The sequence below is a fragment of the Loxodonta africana genome, chromosome 10 (genome assembly GCF_030014295.1).
Source record: "Loxodonta africana isolate mLoxAfr1 chromosome 10, mLoxAfr1.hap2, whole genome shotgun sequence".
Classification (NCBI taxonomy): Eukaryota; Metazoa; Chordata; class Mammalia; order Proboscidea; family Elephantidae; genus Loxodonta; species Loxodonta africana.
The window spans coordinates 54,348,325-54,366,301 of record NC_087351.1 but is presented as its reverse complement, the minus strand read 5'-3'; positions in this window follow the sequence as shown (position 1 = coordinate 54,366,301).

Genomic DNA, 17,977 nt, shown 5'->3' with positions numbered 1-17,977 from the left:
TGATATTTATTTCATATTCACATCTATTGGAAATGTTGGTGGGAGGGCTAGCCACAAATATTTTCTTTGACTGATTGTATTTTCTAGGAAAGTTTTTGTAGCATTTTGCCGTAAATGTATATATAAAAAAAAAAATCACATTTTTCAAAATCAAGAATTTTGAAAATTAGTTTTCAGAGGAAATGAAACTTTTCTCCCTGTCAATATCTTCTAATTATTTCCATCTTAGCACAAACAGAACATAAGATTTAAATACTATTCACCACCAGACCGTTTTTTGTCCTCATATGGATCCATTTCTGTTTCTCTATTCTGTTGCTCATTACATGGTAGTATTACTCTTGGCATCCTGTGAAACCAGCACAGTGCCTGGTGCTCGTACTATTTACTGAATAGTTAAAATATTACAAATATCATACTAACAGTTTTGACAGCCTATTAATAAAACATATGCATTATGCCATCAAAAACACTACTCACGGCAAATGAAATAATGTTCTGAAAGTATCTCTGACTTTTATAATTTACTGGTTTTACTATCATTATTTTATTATCTTCAAAAAATTTGCTTAATGTTTTACCTTTAATAATCAGAATAAGAGTGTGGCTTCCTGGTAACTCAGTGGTTGCCAGGTCCTCAGAGGTCTTTCATATCCAGGTCAATTCTAATGACAATATAGTTATTGTCTCATAAACAAAAAACACTGCCCATTATCATTTAATTCCTATGATACCTGCACTGGAAAGGTTTCAATTATTAACAAAAGTTGCTTCTAATCAAACAACTCTGCTGGACAAAAATTCAATAATAAATGAGTGACCCAATTGCTAACATAATTTCCCTAAGGAGTAATCTTTTTCCACGAAGCTAGCCAAAAGCTAGCCAAAGGGTTTATGTCTTTTTCGTGTCACACTTATATTCCATAGAAGAATATTGATTTCTATATTAACATTCAGAGACCCTGACCTCCTTGTAACCGTGCACGTGTGCTTCCATCTGAAGTGCCACTGAGAGGGGCTGTGCACTTGAATAATTTTCTCTGCTGCTTCTAGGCCCTCCTTGTGAATAAAGACGCATACATATTTATGATGTGGTTTCATTTATTTAGGAGTTAAAAAATAGCTGCATAATAAAAGCAATGATGTGTTTAAAAATGAATAGCAAATCTCATAGTTCTTGATGCAGATGTATGCTGTTAACCCCCTAATTCCTAAACTTTTATGGAAGTAGTCTGCTCTCATTAGCCTCACAGGACAAGCCTTTTAACTTTATGCCTCCTGCCCTAGATTTAGGAACACAGCACAGGGACATAAGAAACATTTCATCGGGCTGGTTTTATGACTTTCCATCTCTGAATTTTGCTAATTTGTCTCTGACAGTTGTAAATAGTGGTATATTTTTCAGGACAGTTTGTAAGCTGAAACTAGCCTTAAGCAGGACTGTGGACTTGGTAACATTTATGTTCAGTTTCCTTTCCCCCATAATATGGTGCTTTGATTCTCCATGTCCATCCTTTTCTGCAATAGGTACACACTTACACAAAGCTTTCTGAGTTTCTTATTTTCACTTAAGTGTTACATAAATTTAATTTGAACATTAAATACCGAGAAGTCATATGCTTTCCTTCACAAATTTATTTATTCTTGATTCATATAAACCCTTAGTAACAAAATAAACATGGATGGTGGAATTTCAGGCTTCAAGACAGGATACTTTTTTTTTTTCTTCTGTAATAAGTGAGCTACTTTCAACCTCTCTCAAATAAGTGCACACATTTGGTATTATACCCTAATAAGTGGATGCTTTGGGAATATAACTTACTCATGGTATTTTATTATGCAGCTAACATCATAATTCAGTTAAATGCACCCATGAAACACTGATACTTTCTATCTGTAATGTAGCCCAATAGAATTGACTCTATGTGTTCATTCTCTGCATGGAAAGAATTTTCATTCTTAAAGTTTACACTTGATTTGATTCCATATAAAATGCAGCAAAGACTATTTCTGTCTAAAGGTGTATACAGTTGATTGGGAAAAAAAAAAACTAAACTCATTGCCATCGAAACAACAGGTAGAACTGCCCATAGTGTATCCAAGGAGCAGCTGGTGGATTTGAACCCTGGACCTTTTGGTTTGCAGCCGAGCTCTTAACCACTGAACCACTAGGGGTTCAGAAAAAAAAAAAGGCCCCAAAATACCTTAAGGCCTTATAGCATAAAATATACAGTTTTAGACATGTAGGGAATTCAAAGAAAATTTTTACATGTTCCCTGGTATGAAGAATCTTTGCTTACTAATTTATTATCAGGGCTGAATGCAATAAGTGCCCAAAGACAGGTGGAGAAAAATTCTAAGATGGGTAAAAGGAAAGAGAGAGAGTGTGTTCCTTATTTAAGTTATAAGAGAAACTTAATGGATAATGTGACGTCAGTTGTTATTATTGTTGTTAGGTGCCATTGGGTCAGTTCCGATTCATAGGGACCCTGTGAACAAAAGAAAGAAATGCTGCCTGGTCCTGCGCCATCCTCACAATCATTGTTGTGTTTGAGAGCATTGTTGTAGCCACTGAATCAATCTGTCTTGTTGAGGGTCTTCCTCTCTTTCTCCAACCAACTACCTTACCAAACATGATGTCCTTCTCCAGGGGCTGGGTCCTCCAATTACACATCCAAAGTATGTGAGACAAAATCTTGCCACCTTTGCTTCTAAGGAGCATTCTAGCTGTACTTCTTCTAAGACAGATTTGTTTGTTTTCCTGGTAGTCCATGGTATAGTCAACATTCTTTGCCAACACCATAATTTAAAGACATCATTTCTTCTTCGGTCTTCCTTATTCATTGTCCAGCTTTTGCATGCATATGAGGCAACTGAAAATACCATTGCTTGGATCAGGAGTACTTTAGTTCTCAGACTTCTTTGCTTTCCAGCACTTTAAAGAAGTCTTTTGCAGCAGATTTGCCCAATGCAATGCATCTTTTGATTTCTTGACTACTGCTTCCATGGGTGTTGATTGTGGATCCAAGTAAATTGAAATCCTTGACAACCTCAATCTTTTCTCTGTTTATCAAGATGCTGCTTGTTGGTCCAGTTGTGAGGATTTTTGTCTTCAGAATGAATAGAATTCAGTAATGCCAAAAAAGAATTGTAGATAGTATTTTGTAAGCTACATCTCAAGCGTTGGCTATGGAAAGCAACTTCATTTTGATGACAGCATATCAGATGCAGGGAACTAAAGTTCAGAAGGTCATTAAGAATAGTATCATGCAGATCTATGACAGCCATATATGAAATCTGAACTTTTTTCTGAAGGCAATAAAAATGTCTTTCACACAAGATGATATATAATTTTTAAATAAAGGGACTTATAATGAGATTTCTCTGTAAATTTTGTTTTATCCCATAATGTACTAGAGGCTTAGCATACTTACTGTTGCAAGTCAGAAGTTAAGAGATCAATAAACCAGTAAGTGTAAAAATACAGTGCCAGATGATAAGTACGTCAAAGAAAAGTAAAACGGGATAAGGAAATAGAGAGGAATGTATTGTGGGTTATCTGGCTGGTGAAAGACTTTGATGCAAATGGGAGGGTAGCATGCCTATGGGACATGTAAAATTTTCTTGTTGTGACCACCCCAGACCTCACCCACCTGTCCTTTTGTTTGTATTCTTTTTGCTGCAATAAAGATGTAACTATAAATATATCACTTTCTATGAGTTCTGTGAGTCATTCCAGGGATTTATTGAACCTGAGAGAATAGTGGAAGTAAGAGGGTTTGAAGTGAGGGGTGCTGGGAACCCTGGAGTTAATAAATGGTATCTTGAGGGGATAAAAGGAACCCCCAAATTTGTATTCAACACGTCAGAAGTGAGGGAAGCCCAGGGGATTCCCATGCTTGCAGCTGGCATCTGAAAACTTGGACTGAATTTGCAGTCTGAAAGACAATGTCATCTTAATTTGTGAAAGCTGACCTAATTCAGGGTCAGAGGAAGAACTGTATGGGCAACTTGCGTCAGAACTGAACAGCAAAATAGCAAAATGTGAAGTGGAGATTTGTTATACCCTCGTAGTGTCAGAAAAAGTGGATATTTTATTATATATGTTTAATTTGGAATTGATGGCTCCCTCAACAGCAACTTGATGGCTCACTCAACTCAGTAGAAAGAGTAAGCCATTGAACCCACCCAGTGGCTCTGTAGAAAAAAGACCTGGCAATCTGCCTCCGTATGGAGTAACCCATATTAGTTATTGGTGCCCTTTTTTTTAATGGTCTTCTGACTATCTAGGAATTGGGTACAACCTGTGAGTTCATGGAGTGTTGTCCTACAGTCATGGTGTGTTGTCCTACATTATGTATGATGTCTCTTTCTATATTATATTATCATATTTTTTGTTTCATTTAATTTTGAATTATGATAATATATGTTTTAAATGCATATTTAAATACTATGATTATGAAATTATTAATTTTTATTAGGGTAATATGTCTACATGAACAAGTACTTTTTTTTTTTACAAATTATTTCCTGAGAATCAATAACATTTTGGATGAAATGGGAGACAAAAAACAAACAAACAGTATTTCTGTTTTTTCAACCTTTCAGAGTGGAAGAATTTCTGTTACCAACCTATCTCTATTTATATTTTACATAATTAAAATGTTCATGCTCAGAGAACAAATTGGACACCATTATTAAATTAACCATTATGATGGTGCAGAAGAGCAAAAAAATGGGTACTTCCAGTATGCATTTCAAATTGCTAAGCTTTGATGACATTCCAGATACTAAATTAATCCAAAATTAGAATTACATGAAAACAAGGTCGTATTTCTGGCAAGTGTGGTCCAAATAATGTGTTCATTTGCGAAGCTAAATAAATGTATCTTTATCATAATTTCATTTTTGTGCAAAGCTGATATTGTATTGAAATTATGGCCAAAGACCAGTAATAAGTCTATTCTCAAATGCCCAGTGAATTGAATAACATAGGCTATCAATATCTGATCAAATATGGGAAGCCATATGGCAATCACAAAAGGAAATATGAAGTTTAAATTATGAGCATAACTATACTAAAGTTTACCTCAGACGCTCTGATCTGCATGTACTTGAGTGATGTGAAATGGCTCTAATTCCTTCAAATCATTCTAGTATTTGATTCAGCAGATTGATTTGAGACAGTAATAGACAAAGTAACACTTTCCTGCTTACTCTGAGCATCAGTGAAGCAGGGAAAACAGGAAAACATCAGTGATTGTTTTAGTGAGTTTTTTAGCCTCTAGCTGAGAGTCTTTGGGAGTGCAATATTACTTCCACCTCCATTGTAACTGTACAGACAGAAACTCCTGCTTATGTGCGCCATAACTCATAGATTATACCTTTCTACATATATTACTTAAATGCTTCCCAAAATAAAGGTTCTAAACTATTAATTGATTCTCCCCGTTTAACTATGGCCAATTTATGATATATAACTTTTTGTATATTACTGTTGAACATTCTGTAATATAGCAATTTTAATACTTTTTCTAAAAGTCACAGTGAATATTTTTTAGCATCAAGTCTTTGAGAAAGTGAGTTATTAGATATTGTTAAATTCATCAGCCTAGAAGAAAAAAATGTCTAGTATGCTGCTTCAACTTTATTTATAATTACTTATTTATATATTTTTCTATGTAAACAGCCACAGTAATTTAATGCATTTATTTCCTTATTTAGGTCAGTAGTTTGTTTTTCATAAATACTAGATGTTGTTAGGTGCCGTCTAGTTGGTTCTGACTCATAGCAACCCTATGTACAACAGAACGAAACACTGCCTGATCCTGCACCCTCCTCAAAATTGCTATCTTTGAGTCCATTGTTTGCAGCCACTGTGTTAATCTATCTCCTTGAAAGTCTACCTCTTTATTGCTGACCCTCTACTTCAGTAAGAATGATGTCCTTCTCCAGGGACTGGTCCCTCTGAATAACATGTCCACAGTACATAAGAAAAGTCTTGCCATCCTCACGTTCAAGGAGCATTCTGGCTGTATTTCTTCCAAGACAGACTTGTTCAATCTTCTGGCAGTCCAGGGTACAATCAATATTTTTCACCAACGTCATAATTCAAATGAATCAATTCTTCTTTGTTCTTCCTTATTCATTGTCCAGTTTTTGCATGCATATGAGGCGATTGAAAATACCATGGCTTGGGTCAGGTGCACCTTAGTCCTCATGGTGACATCTTTCCTTTTTAACACTTTAAAGAGGTATTTTGCAGCAGATTTGCCCAACACAATATGTTTGATTTCTTGACTGCTCCTTCCATGGGTGTGAGTAAAATGAAATCCTTGACTTCAATCTTTTCTCTATTTATCATAATGTTGCCTATTGGTCCAGTTGTGAGGGTTTCTCTTTTCTTTCTGTTGAGGTGTAATCCAAAAGGTTGTGGTCTTTGATCTTCATTTAAGGGCTTCAAGTCTTCTTCACTTTCAGCAAGCAAGGTTGTGTTATCTGCATATGGCAGGTTGTTAATGAATCTTCCTTCAATTCTTATGGGGCATTCTTCTTCATATAATCCAGCTTTTCAAATTATTTGCTAAGTATACAGATTGAATAAGTATGGCAAAAGGATACAACCATGATACACACCCTTCCTGATTTTAAACCAAAATGTTTCATGTTGTCATTGTTAGGTGCCATCGAGTTCCTTCCGACTCACAACAGAAAAAAAACACTGCCTGGTTGTGTGCCATCCTCACAATTGTTCCTATGTTTGAGCCCATTGTTGCAGCCACTGTGTCAATCCATCTCATTGAGGGTCTTCCTCTTTTTTAGTGACCCTCTACTTTACCAAGTATGATGTCCTTCTGCAGAGACTGATCCCTCCTAACAATATGTCCAAAGTTTGTGTGACACAATCTTGCCATTCCTCTTTCCAACAAGCATCCTGGTTGTAATTCTTCCTAGACAGATTTGTTCTTTCTTTTGCCAGTCCATAGTCTATTCAATATTCTTCATCAGTACCACAATTCAAAGGAATTAATTCTTCTTTGGTCTTCTTTATTCATCATCCAGCTTTCTCATGCATATGAGGTGATTGAAAACATCATGGCTCAGATCAGAAGCATCTTAGTTCTCAGGGTGAAATCTTTGCTTTTTAACACTTTAAAGAGGTCTCTTGTAGCAGATTTGCCCAATGCAATGCATCTTTTGATTTCTTGACTGCTGCTTCCATGGGCGTTGACTGTGGATCCAAGTAAAATGAAATCCTTGAAAACCTCAATCTTTTCTCTGCTTATCATGATGTTGCTTATTCGTCCTGTTGTGAGGATTTTTGCTTTCTTTCTGTTAAGGCGTAATCCATACTGAAGGCTCTTCATCAGTAAGCGCTTCAAGCCCTCTTCACTTTCAGCAAAGAAGGTTGTGTCATCAGCATATCGCAGGTTGTTAATGAGCCTTCTTCCAATTCTGATATCCTGTTCTTCTTCATTTAGTCCAGCTTCTCGTATTATTTGCTCAGTTTACAGATTGAATAGGTATGGTGAGAGGATACAACGTTGACATACACCTTTCCTGACTTTAAACCATGCAGTATCCCCTTGTTATGTTCGAACGGCTGCCTCTTCATAAGTACAATTAAGTGTTCTGTAATTCCCGCTCTCTCTCCGCAATGTTATCCATAAAATATTTCATAGGCATCTAAAAGTCAGTGCTATTGAGATAATAGTGAAATGTAAGTATAAATATTTGGTGAGTACTAAGTATTAGAGATGAAACCTCCTACTAGTGATAGCACTATAAATCTGCTTTAAGCATCTACATAATGTCATCTGATGCTTTCCAAAGGCTATGTGACATGTTGATATTCATATGACTCTATCACTAAAGAGAAACCTGATAAAAAGGAAAAATCTCTTAAAACATGTCTTTGTTGCAAATAATCTGAGAAGCTGTGCTATACGAAGAAGAACATGGCACCAGGACTGGTGGAAGACTCATTAACAACCTGTGATATGCAGATGGCACAACCTTGCTTGCTGTAGGTGAAGAGAACTTGAAGCACTTACTGATGAAGATCAAAGACCACAGGCTTCTGTATGGATTATAGCTCAACATAAAGAAAACAAAAATTTTCACAATCAGACCAATAAGCAACATCATGATGAATGGAGAAAAGATCAAGGTAGTCAAGGATTTCATTTTACTTGGATCCACAATCAACAGCCATGGAAGCAGCAGTCAAGAAATCACATCATGTATTGCACTGGGCAAATCTGCTGCAAAAGACCTCTTTAAGGTGTCGAAAAGCAAAGATACCACCTTGAGGTCTAAGGTGCACTAGACACAAGCAAAAGTATTTTCAGTCACCTCATATGCATGTTAAAGCTGGACAGGGGATAGGGAAGACCAAAGAATGGATGCCTTTGAATGAAGTACAGCTAGAGTTCTCCTTGGAAGCAAGGATGGTGAGACTTCATCTCACACGTTTTGAACATACTATCAGGAGGGACTAATCCCTGGAGAAGGGCTTCATGCTTGGTAAGGAAGAGGATCAGTGAAAAAGAGGAAGACCCTCAAGGAGATGAACTGACACAATGGTTACAACTGTGATCTCAACATACTAAGGATTGTGAAGATGGCACTGGACCAGTCAGTGTTTCTTTCTATTGTACATTGGGGTCACTAAGCGTTGGAACTAGCATGACAGCACCTAACAGCAACAACAACATACAAATATCAGAACTCATCAAAACACATACTTTAAATATGTGCAGTTTTTAAGTATCAATTGTATCTCAATCACATTTTTTTTTTTTTTTTTTGAGACCACAAAGGGAGAAAGGAATCAGAGCAAGGAGGGGAGGCAGTGTTCCCGAAAGAGAAAGTAGCCCATCTCTTGCGACAGTAACAAAGAAAATATAGGGGAGGAGACATGAGGTATGAGACAATGTTCCCCAGGGCACTAAAGATGTTAGTTGAAGTCTTTTATTTTTCAATAATTTTTATTGTGCTTTAAGTGAAAGTTTACAAATCAAGTCAGTCTGTCACATATAAACTTATATATACCTTACTACACACTCCCATTTACTCTCCCCCTAATGAGTCAGCCCGCTCCCTCCTTCCAGTCTCTCCTTTCGTGACCCTTTTGCCAGGTTCTAACCCTGTCTACCTTCCCATCTCCCCTCTAGACAGGGGATGTCAACACAGTCTCAAGTGTCCACCTGACACAAGTAGCTCATGCCTCATCAGCATCTCTCTCCAACCCATTGTCCAGTCTCTTCCATGTCTGATGAGCTGTCTTTGGGAGTGGTTCCTGTCCCGGGCCAACAGAAGGTTTGGGGACCAGGACAACCGGGATTCTTCTAGTCTCAGTCAGACCATTAAGTCTGGTCTTTTTATGAGAATTTGGGGTCTGCATCCCTCAGGGGTTCTCTGTTGTGCTCCCTGTCAGGGCAGTCATCTGTTGTGGCCAGGCACCATCTAGTTCTTCTGGTCTCAGGATGATGTAAGTCCCTAGTTCATGTGGTCCTTTCTGTCTCTGGGGCTCATAATTATCTTGTGACCTCGGTGTTCTTCATTCTCCTTTGATCCAGGTAGGATGAGACCAACTGATGCATCTTAGATGGCCGCTTGTTAGCCTTTAAGGCCCCAGACGCCACAATTCAAAGTGGGATGCAGAATGTTTTCTTAATAGAATTTATTTTGCCAATTGACTTAGATGTCCCTTGAAGCCATAGTCCCCAAACCCCCGCCTTTGCTCCACTGACCTTCAAGGCATTCAGTTTATTCAGGAAACTTCTTTGCTTTTGGTCCAGTCCAGTTGAGCTGACCTTCCCTGTATTGAGTGCTGTCCTTCTCTTCACCTAAAGTAGTTCTTATCTACTATCTAATCAGTATATAACCCTCCCCCACCCTCCCTCCCTCTCCCTTCTCGTAACCACAAAAGAATGTGTTCTTCTCAGTTTAAACTAATTCTCAAGATCTTATAATAGTGGTCTTATACAATATTTGTCCTCTTGCATCTGACTAATTCCACTCAGCATAATGCCTTTCAGGTTCCTCCATGTTATGAAATGTTCCACAGATTCATCACTGTTCTTTATCAATGCATAGTATTCCATTGTGTGAATATACCATAATTTATTTATCCATTCATCTGTTGATGGGTGCCTTGGTTGCTTCCAGCTTTTTGCTATTGTAAACAGTGCTGCAACAAACATGGGTATGCATATATCTGTTCATGTAAAGGCTCTTATTTCTCTAGGATATATTCCGAGGAGTGAGATTTCTGGGTTGTGTGGTAGTTCTATTTTTAACTTTTTTAGGAAACGCCAGATAGATTTCCAAAGTGGTTATACCATTTTACATTCCCACCAGCAGTGTCTAAGAGTTCCAATCTCTCCGTAGCCTCTCCAACACTTATTATTTTGTGTTTTTTGGATTAATGCCAACCTTGTTGGAGTGAGATGGACTCTCAATTGTAGTTTAAATTTGCATTTCTCTAATGGCTAATGATCGAAAACATTTTCTCATGTATCTGTTAGCTGCCTGAATATCTTCCTTAGCGAAGTGTGTGTTCATATCCTTTGCCCAATTTTTAATTGGGTTGTTTGTCTTTTTGTGGTTCAGTTTTAACAGAATCATATAGATTTTAGAGATCAGGTGCTAGTCGGAGATGTCATAGCTGAAAATTTTTTCCCAAACTTTAAGTGGTGTTTTTACTCTTTTGGTGAAGTCTTTAGATGAGCATAATAAAGGAGCTCCCAGTTATCTGGTTTCTCTTCGTCATTTTTGGTAATGTTTTGTATTCTGTTTATGCCTTGTATTAGGGCTCCTAACATTGTCTCTATTTTTTCTTCCATGATCTTTATCGTTTTAGTCTTTATGTTTAGGTCTTTGATCCACTTGGAGTTAGTTTTTGTGCATGGTGTGAGGTATGGGTCCTGTTTCATTTTTTTGCAAATGGATATCCAGTTATGCCAGCACCATTTGTTAAAGAGACTGTCTTTTCCCCAATTAACTGACACTGGGCCTTTGTCAAATATCAGCTGCTCATATGTGGATGGATTTATATCTGGGTTCTCAATTCTGTTCCATTGGTCTATGTGCTTGTTGTTGTACCAGTACCAGGCTGTTTTGACTACTGTGACTGTATAATATGTTCTAACATCAGGTAGAGTGAGGCCTCCTACTTTCTTCTTCTTTTTGGGTAATGCTTTACTTATCCAAGGCTTCTTTCCCTTTCATATGAAGTTCGTGATTTGTTTCTCCATCACATTAAAAAATGTCATTGGAATTTGGATTGGAAGTGCACTGTATATACACATGGCTTTTGGTAGAAGAGGCATTTTTACTATGTTAAGACTTCCTATACACGAGCAAGGTATGTTTTTCCACTTATGTAGGTCCCTTTTAGTTGCTGGCACTAGTACTTTTCTTTGTATATAGGTCTTTTACATCTTTGGTAAGATTTATTCCTAAGTATTTTATCTTCTTGGGGGCTACTGTGAATGATATTGATTTGGTAATTTCTTCTTCAATGTTCTTTTTGTTGATGTAGAGGAATCCAAGTGATTTTTGTATGTTTATCTTGTAACCTGAAACTCTGCCAAACTCTTCTATCAGTTTCAGTAGTTTTCTGGAGAATTCCTTCGGGTTTTCTGTGTATAACATCATGTCATCTGCAAGTAGAGATGATTTTACTTCTTTCTTTCCAATCCGGATGCCCTTTATTTCTTTGTCTAGCCTAATTGCTCTGGCTAGGACCTCTAGCACAATGTTGAATAAGAGCGGTGATAAAGGGCATCCTTGTCTGGTTCCTGTTCTCAAGGGACATGCTTTCAGGCTCTCTCCATTTAGAGTGATGTTGGCTGTTGGCTTTGTATAGATGCCCTTTATTATGTTGAGGAATTTTCCTTCAAATACTATTTTGCTGAGAGTTTTTATCATGAGTGGGTGTTGGACTTTGTCAAATGCCTTTTCTGTATCAATTGATAAGATCATGTGGTTTTTGTCTTTTGTTTTATTTGTATGGTGGATTACATTAATGGTTTCTCTAATATTGAACCAACCTTGCATACCTGGTATAAATCCCACTTGGTTGTGGTGGATTATTTTTTTGATATGTTGTTGAATTCTATTGGCTAAAATTTTGTTGAGGATTTTTGCATCTATGTTCATGAGGGACATAGGTCTGTAATTTTCCTTTTTTGTGGTGTCTTTACCTGGTTTTGGTATCAGGGATACGCTGGCTTCATAGAATGAGTTAGGTAGTATTCCATTATTTTCTATAATTTGAAATACCTTTTTTTTTTAGTAGTAGTGGTGTTAACTACTCTCTGAAAGTTTGGTAGAACTCTGCAGTGAGGCCATCTGGGCCAGGGCTTTCTTTTGTTGGGAGTTTTTTGATTACCGTTTCAATCTCTTTTTTGGTTATGGGTCTATTTAGTTGTTCTACTTCTGATTGTGTTAGTTTAGGTAGGTATGTTTTTCTAGGAATTCATCCATTTCTTCTAGGTTTGCAAATTTGTTAGAGCACAATTTTTCATGGTAATCTGATATGATTCTTTTAATTTTAGTTGGGTCTGTTGTGATATGACCCATCTCATTTCTTATTCGGGTTATTTGTTTCCTTTCCTGTATTTCTTTAGTCAGTCTGGCCAATGGTTTATCAATTTTGTTAATTTTTTCAAAGAACTAGCTTTTGGCTTTGTTAATTCTTTCAATTGTTTTTCTGTTCTCTAATTCATTTAGTTCAGCTCTAATTTTTATTATTTGTTTTCTTCTGGTGCCTGATGGATTCTTTTGTTGTTTGCTTTCTATTTGTTCAAGTTGTAGGGACAGTTCTCTTTTTGGCTCTTTCTTCTTTAGGTATGTGTGCATTTATCGATAATCAATTGACCTCTGAGCACTGCTTTGGTGTGTCCCAGAGGTTTTGATAGGAAGTGTTTTCATTCTAGTTGCATTCTATGAATTTCTTTATTCCCTACTTAATGTCTTCTATAATCCAGTCATTTTTGAGCAGGGTATTGTTCAGTTTCCAAGTATTTGATTCCTTTTCCCCGATTTTTCTGTTATTGATTTCCACTTTTATGGCCTTGTGGTCTGAGAAGATCCTTTGTAATATTTCGATGTTTTGGATTCTGCAAAGGTTTGTTTTATGGCCTAATATGTGATCTATTCTAGAGAATGTTCCATGTGCACTAGAACAAAAGTATACTTTGCAGCTGTTGAGCGGAGTGTTCTGTATAAGTCTATGAGGTCAAGTTGGTTGATTGTAGCAATTAGTGTCTCTATTGAGCTTCTTACTGGAAGTCCTATTCTTCTCCGAAAGTGGTGTGTTGAAGTCTCCTACTATAATTGTCGAGGTGTCTATCTCACTTTTCAATTCTGTTAAAGTTTGTTTTATGTATCTTGCAGCCCTGTCATTGGGTGCATAAATATTTAATAAAGTTATGTCTTCCTGGTAAATTGTCCCTTTAATCATTATGTAATGTCCTTCTTTATCCTTTGTGGTGGATTTAACTTTAAAGTCTATTTTTTCAGAAATTAATATTGCCACTTCTGCTCTTTTTTAATTGTTTATTTGATATATTTTTTTTTTCCATTCTTTGAGTTTTTGTTTGTGTCTCTAAGTATAAGGTGTGTCTCTTGTAGGCAGCATATAGACGGATCATGTTTCTTTATCCAGTCTGAGACTCTCTGTCTCTTTATTGGTGCATTTAGTCCATTTACATTCAGCGTAATTACAGATAAGTATGAGTTTAGTGTTGTCATTTTGATGCTTTTTTGTGTGCGTTGTTGACAATTTCATTTTTCCACTTACTTTTTTGTGCTGAGACGTTTTTGTTTGTAAATTGTGTGTTCCTCATTTTCGTAGCAGTTGAATTTATGTTTCCTGAGTTGTTATGTTTTTCTCGGTTTTTATTTTGAATTATGGAATTGTTAGACCTCTTTGTGGTTACCTTAATATTTACCCCTATTTTTCTAAGTAAAAACCTAACTTGTATCCTCCTATATCGCCTTGTTTTCCTCTCCATTTGGAAGATCTATGTCCCCAGTATTTAGTCTTTGTTTTTGATTATTCTGAACTTTTACATAATGACTTCATAGATTCCCTGTTTTGAGCATTTTTTTCTTTTTAAAATTAATCTTAATTTGTTTTTGCGATTTCCCTATTTGAGTTGATATCAGGATGTTCTGTTCTGTAATCTTGTGTTGGTATCTGATATCATCGATTTTCCGACCAAACAATTTCCTTTAGTACTTCTTCTAGGTTTGGTTTTGTTTTTGCAAATTCTCTAAGCTTGTGTTTATCTGTAAATGTTTTAATTTCGCCTTCATATTTGAGAGAGAGTTTTGCTGGATATATGATCCTTGGCTGGCAGTTTTTCTCCTTCAGTGCTCTGTATACGTCATCCCATTGCCTTCTTGTGTGCATGGTTTCTGCTGAGTAGTCTGAACTTACTCTTATTGATTCTTCTTTGTAGCTGACTTTTCTTTTATCCCTGGCTGCTTTTAAAATTTTCTCTTTATCTTTGGGTTTGGCAAATTTGATGATAATATGCCTTGGTGATTTTCTTTTTGGATCAATCTTATATGGAGTTCGATGAGCATCTTGGATAGATATCCTTTCATCTTTCATGATGCCAGGGAAGTTTTTTGCCAACAGATCTTCAACTATTCTCTCTGTATTTTCTGTTATCCCTCCCTGTTCTGGAACTCTAATCACATGCAAGTTATTCTTCTTGATAGAGTCCCACATGATTCTTAGGGTTTCTTCATTTTTTTTATTCTTTTATCTGATTTTTCTTCAACTATATTGGTATCAATTGCCTTATCCTCCAACCCCGCACTCTGCATTCCAATTGCTTCATTCTGTTCCTCTGACTTCCTATTGAGTCGTCTAATTCTGTAATTTTACTGTTAATCTTTTGGATTTCTGAATGTTGTTTCTCTATGGATTCTTGCAGCTTATTAATTTTTCCACTATGTTCTTGAATAATTTTTTTGATTTCTTCAACTGTTTTATCAGTGTGTTCCTTGGCTTTTTCTGTAGATTGCCTTACTTCATTTCTGAGGTCATCTGTGATATCTTGAAGCATTCTGTATATTTTTTTATATTCTGCATCTGGCAATTCCAGGATTGTACCTTCATTTGGGAAAGATTTTGATTCTTTAATTTGGGGAGTTGTAGAAGCAATCATGGTCTGCTTCTTTATGTGGTTTGGTATCGACTGGTGTCTCTCAGCCATCTATAAGATATTGTAATGATTTATTTTATATTTCCTCACTAAGTCTCATCTTGTTTTGTTTTGTTTCAGTACACCCAGATTGGCTACTAGATCGCGCTGTCTTGATTGTTGTAGACTTTGAATCTGTTATGTCCTACTACAAGCTGGTTTGGGCTGTTACCAGATATATAAGTGGAAGAGTCCATTCACTATTCTTGAATAGATTCAGCTTAGGTGTTCTGATTTTGGGTCACCAAGTGTGTGATGTAGACTGTCACCTATTAACTTAGAGAAGTAGTGGTGATAGTTGTGTGCACCAGATTCTAGGGTCACACTCCTGGGGGGCAGGATGCTGACAGCCTTCACCCATGTGCCAGTGAGGTAGGTGTGTATCTATTCCTAATTCACTTTTGTGGGTGGGCTCTGCAGCTGTACCTTAGGCATCCAGTGCTTGTACTTCTAAAGATTGATAGGCATCAGTATCCTCAGACCCCTTTGGCAGGTGGCTAGGTGATTTGGGTGGAGCTTCAGCCCTTAGTTCCCCTTTGTGGATCAGTGAGGGCTCTATTTAATAGGTAGACATATCAGACCTGGAAAACTTGTCTTTCCAGTGATTGGCTAAAATAATTACAGCCAGATCTCTATCAGAATTGCCTTTGCATTATAACAGCCACCTTGTTCCCCGCAGGGATGAAAGCCAAAGACTGTGGATCTCATATGCTTGGCTGGAGCTGATTCTGTATTTTTATTCCAGTTTAGGGAAGTCAGGGAAGGATTTTTCATCCCTGGGTTGTTAGTAGCTGCTTCTCTCAGGCCAGGAGGATGGGTTAGAAAAACAAAACAAAACAAAACTGCAGAGCACTTCAGTCCCTGGTCCAGGAAATTCCAATGTTAATGAATCCCCCTGGGAAGGGAGGGGAGGAATCAAATAGATAGGAGAGAGTAGCACCCAGGAATATAGACAAAGTTACTTTTCTTGCTTGGTGATGACTGTTTTATCTGAGATTCATGAGGAGCTTGTAGCCTGTGTGTGCTGGCTGGGTCGAGATTGCCCCTGAGGGTCAGGCCCACATCCTGTGCTTGTGCTGTCTCAGAAGCGTCCTGTGTTTGTGCTGTCTCAGAAGCCCTGGTCAGCTCCTCTGCTCCCAGTCCAAAGGCCAGCACCAAGGTTCGCCAGCTGGGACGCCGCACTCCAGGCTCCAAAACCAGTTGCTGCCTCCCTGTGACTTCTCTTCCTGTCAGCGGCGTCATTGCACTGCCTGCTGCACTGGCTGGGCTTCCCCCAAGGTCACTTCAGGGGTTTAGGGCTGCGTCCTGTGCTTGCGCCATCTCAGGAATCTGTGCTCAGCTCCTCTGTGCCCAGTCCAAAGCCCGGCTCCATGGTTTTCTGACTGGGATGCTGGCTCCAGGCTCCGAAAACAGTTGCTGCTTCCCCGTGGTTACTCGTTCTCTTGTCAACTGCGTTAGTGTGCAGCGCTGGCTGAGTCTCTACCAAGGTTACCCCAGGGGGCTAGGGTCTAGGGGTTAGGGCTGTGTCCCATGCCTGCCCCGCCTCCGCAAGCTACAATCGGCCCTACCACTCGGCACCAGGGAACCACGAGGGCTCAAGGACGGTTCCAGAAGCGGTCGCTGCTTCAGGGCATGGCTTTTCACTCCCCTGTCACTCAGGTCAACTCTTTAGATCTGTGTTTGATGGTCAGCGTCCGCAGATTGTCATGAATGTGATCGATTCACTTGTTTTTCTGAGTCTTTGTTGCAAGAGGGATCCGTGGTAGCTTCTACCTAGTCAGCCATCTTGGCCCTGCCTCTTGATTAGTCTTTTGAGGGAGGATTCTTGGCCCCCATTTGCAAAGAAGGGAAGAGAAATTTCACCATCACACACTCAAATATGTTCACTCTGAGCATACGTGCAAAGTTTCTGAAACTGCTTTCTTTTTCCTCCTCTCCCAAATATTCACCCACTTCCTTCCTACATCATTCTTTTTTTAAAAAATCAGTTATAATGATTTATTTCCTTCAATTTTGACAGTGATATGAATTGAGCTCTTTGCTTAAATTGGGAATGGGTTGAGTTGTATCATTAAGTCAGACTCAGTTTTTGCTTCATCCCCAATATGCTTATCTGCCACCTCTACAGGCTTTGGCCGATTGCCTTCCACTCAGGCCAGAACACTCTTTCCAGTAGCTCATGCCATTCCAGTAGCTGAAAAGCCATGCTGCTTTCTCTGTTGCTGCAGCCAGCCCAGAACTAGAAGCCCTCACATGCAGTGCCAATTGACAAGAGAGACTGCTCTGCCTTCTGTCTAAACAGACTGGATACACAGAGGACCTGGTTTCTTCAACAGGTATCTGAAAGGGCTACACAAACAATGCAAACGTGAAAAAAGAATTAAATGATGATCCAAAGACACACTGATTCCATAATACATGTTTGGAGACATGGGACTTGATTTAAAAACCAGATGTATATACTGGGATCCTAGGAAGCTGTGGTCAACTGGTTAACACACCATATTTTATTTGCTCTTCTCAGCCTTTCTTTGCTTTTTTTTCCCTCCAATTCATCTTTAGACACTGTGTTTTTTTGTTTGTTTTGTTTTTCGTTTGTTTTCTTAAGAGGCATATGCTAAGACAGTCATTTATGTCATTCTTCTCTAACCTGTCTTCTAATCAATAACAACAAAGTTAACAGGTACAGGTTGTCATGTTAGAATGATTTTTTTTTTCTTTTTAAAAGTGAATCAATCTATATAGTG